This window comes from Dasypus novemcinctus, assembly GCF_030445035.2.
Source record: "Dasypus novemcinctus isolate mDasNov1 chromosome 20 unlocalized genomic scaffold, mDasNov1.1.hap2 SUPER_20_unloc_1, whole genome shotgun sequence".
Classification (NCBI taxonomy): Eukaryota; Metazoa; Chordata; class Mammalia; order Cingulata; family Dasypodidae; genus Dasypus; species Dasypus novemcinctus.
In genome coordinates this window covers 210,000-213,300 of record NW_026688135.1, presented here as the reverse complement: position 1 = coordinate 213,300, position 3,301 = coordinate 210,000, and positions in this window count along the sequence as shown.

Sequence of the window (3,301 nt, the reverse complement as noted above, 5' to 3'; positions counted from 1 at the left end):
ACTCTATTTCTTTAATTTTTTTTATATCAAAGACACCTGTTTCTTTTGTATTATTTTACATCTTGTGGTCTTTCTTATTGTATTCCCTGAAATCAGTATTGAAGGTAGAAACTGCTGCCAGGATTTTCAATAGTGAAATATTTCACACAGGTAATTCTGTATATATAAAATTAAAGCAGGTGCTGGAGTGATGAAGGTGTACTGCAGTCACTGCCAGCACTTGTGTTTAATGGCTTTGGTGAAAATAATCTCTCTTAGCAAAGGCTGTGTACCAGCTATCAGGGTTTTTATTCATTGACTCCAGAAAGATGTCACATCCTGATCTGGAGACATCATCTAATTGGTTTACAATAATTCAAATTCCATCTCTGATATAATCCCTTCTCCTGCACATTCTAAATCATAAGTTAAGTGAGGTTGTAATCAAGAGCACAATCTTTGATCCTTCAAACACTGATGGTTTCAATAATTTCTGTATTTCTCCCCAGTGATGTAAGGTTACCCCTTAAAACTTATTTTCATAGTTAAGGACATTTTCTCTGGAAATTTCACTAAGCCCTTCCTACAATAATAATTCATATTTACAGATCACAGAAATAAGGTGCATGTTTTCCCTATTTGCTATGATACTTTTTCTCAAATATTAAACCCAGATATTAGGACACAATTTTAGTTTTTTATGGAGACTTACTGTGGTTGCATAAAAATTTTTAAAAATTAGATTTTTTAAAGTACACCATTAGTGAAATATAAAGAGGATTTCAACTCTGTTATCTTTTCCTAGAATGTACCTACTTACCTAGACCTTTACTCACTCCCCTATTCCTGCATCTTCAATTTTTCTCTCAAAAAAATATATTCCTGGTTTTATCAGTAGATTTTTAGCCTTATCCAGGACACTAAAATATGTGGAAACAATGATTCACTCTAAACTAGGACATAAATTTTGCTCTCATGGAAAACTAAATTTATTCCTTAAGAATCTGTACCAAAAAAATACAAACATCAAGATACAAGAAAAAAAATCATATTGTGTGTTATTGATGAAACTAAACAGCATTTTAGGGTTTTTAAAAAATGGGAAACCTTGAAGAACAGCCTTAAAATTTGGCATTCAACTAAAGAAACTTCAATAAATTGAGTGAGAGATAAACACCAGGTTACAGAGGGAAACAGTATTTTTTCCTGGAGAAGTGGGAGACTTGGTTGCTGCCTGTAAACCATGAAGTGTTTTTTAGACAGAAGTAGGTGAAGACTCATTGTGAGTGAGCTCTGTTCTCTTCAATTGTATTATGTTGTGTGTGTAAAATAATTATCTACTGGGACCGTACCATGAGAAATTTAGAGAAGATGAACACTGTCAATTGAAGATTAACTGTCCAGAGTGGGGGAAATTGAATGAACACCCTCAGGTCCAGGGAACATCATTTAAACTAAGATACAGTAGAAAACTATAATGGAGTCTTTGCCTCTTATAATTTACTGTAATAATGTAGCCAGTGTCTAAGTGACAATATTTCAAACATGGCAACAATGATTCCTTCCTCCACTGCCAGGAGCTGAGTTTCCAATAGAAGCAAATTCTAGGGTAACAGAACTGAATAAGAAGGTCCTGCATTTCACCTCCTAGTGTCTTTCACCAATGCCACTCTTTCCATTTCTCCTCAATATCAGATCACCCTTCTCAGAAGAACTGGAAGCACCCACATATTAAGAGCTCTGAGATACATCATCCTAAGTGTGGTTCATATATTTCATGTCCTGGAGTTTCCAGAATAAAGACATTTTGTATTTATTCATTATCCAAGGATGAAATCACCAGTGGAACAAAAAAATCACTGGAATGAGGCACAGAATTTCTGTTTTGCTGTGGGAAGATAATATCATGGGAGGGAATGCTTTACTGGCAGTAACTGCAGGGCTACAGAAAAAGCCTCAGGTGTAAAAGTTCACAGATATAAATTTGTTTTTTTCTCCTGATTCCTCTCTGAGGTTGCAGGGGACTTTGGTTTTCATGGTAGCTAAATTTCTCACAGTTCAACTGCATAGAAATTTTAAATTTTCAGCATTGTATATTTCAGCTTTAGAGGTTCTATTTATTTCATTATTGAAATATGTTTATGCCATTTTATATATTTGCAATACTCTTTTTAATTTTATAAAACTCATTAAAAAGTGTTGTTTCATATACTGTGTCTGAACAATTTCAAACTCTGAAACAGTTAAAGGCTTTTTCCCACTGTTTGCTTTTCTTCTGGCTCTTAGTCATGGTAACTTGTTTTCTTAGTGTTTATCTGTATTTAAGATTGTGTTAAGTTCATTTGTTGGGCCCATATTTGTGTGAATTCTTGGAGGTCTTGGTGGAAAAGAGAGGATTTACATTTGAAATTGTTTTACCCTTCGGAAGTCAGAATCACTTAATGCTAATTTTTCCACCTACAGCTTTTCAGGCCACAAAGGGGCTTTGATTTCAAAGTGTACACTGGCTTATCATCCAAAGGGCTTTCCCAACAGGTAGCACCAGTGTCAGTGCAAGTGTTTATCTTGATATCCATATTGCATTAGTGTGTATATACATTCTTAACCTTTAAAATTCTGCTATAATTCCAAAAATATTACTTTTATACCGTAATATATACTGTATAAAACTCTTACCTGAGTTTTGACTTATGAGAATTTTGGACTTCATTTTCACGTGAAACCTATTCACTAATACAGAATCTCAAATTCTTCAGTGGGGACTATCTTCTAAAATGACAGCTGTCATTTGAAATCTACTATCCATCATGGTCCATTTTGTTATTTATTTTGTGGCTAAATTAATTTCTTTTGTTAGGCTAGTTTAGGGAGGAATTTAAGAGATTCAGGAAAACTTACAGGTGTGAACCCTCATATTTTAAAACATCGCAAATCAATAGCCTAACTACAGATTTGCAGTAACTAAAAATGAAGGGCAAACTGAACCTAAATATAGTAGAAGGATTTAAATAATAAATATTTACATGGGAAGAAATGAAATAGAATAAAATAATTGAAAGAAGCAATGGAATTGATTCTTGGAATATTTCAATAAAATAGACAATGTTTATTTAGAATGGGAAAGAAAAAACAGAGAGGAATGAAATCACTAAAATTCAGAATGAAACCAGGGATCTTGCTAGATATTGGTGATATTAAAGGGATTATGAATGACTATTATGGACAATTGTCTGCCAATATCTAGAAAACCTGGAAGAAATGGACCAATTCTTAAAAACACACAATTTACCTAAATTGGCTGAAAAGAAATAGATCTCACCAA